We start from the raw sequence: 461 nt of genomic DNA, 5'->3' as shown, positions 1-461 counted from the left end.
GGGGAAGAGAAGGAGAGTGTGAAGCGATACGCAAAAAGATAGATAGATAGATAGATAGATAGATAGATAGATAGATAGATAGATAGATAGATAGACAAAGTACCTGGAAGCAGACAGACTGAATGATTAAAGAAAGAAAGAGAGAAAGAAAGAAAGAAAGAAAGAAAGAAAGAAAGAAAGAAAGAAGAGAGAGGTGTATAAAAGGAAATGTAAAAAAAAAAAAGAGCAATAAACAAGAAAAAGAATGCTTGGATATGTTATAGCTCGGAGTGTTGGACAGCCCAAGGTTTACGTAAACAGGAGCAAACCAAGTGTAAAACGCAGAACAAATGTACGGAGAATAATGGTCGGGTTGGGAAAACATTTAGAATGTTTATAACTTCAGAAGTAGCGTGTGTGTGTGTGTGTGTGTGAGTGTGTGTGTGTGTGTGTGTGTGTGTGTGTGTGTGTGTGTGTGTGTG

Source organism: Octopus bimaculoides, chromosome 7, assembly GCF_001194135.2.
Source record: "Octopus bimaculoides isolate UCB-OBI-ISO-001 chromosome 7, ASM119413v2, whole genome shotgun sequence".
NCBI lineage: Eukaryota > Metazoa > Mollusca > Cephalopoda > Octopoda > Octopodidae > Octopus > Octopus bimaculoides.
Note: the sequence above shows the minus strand (reverse complement) of the source record.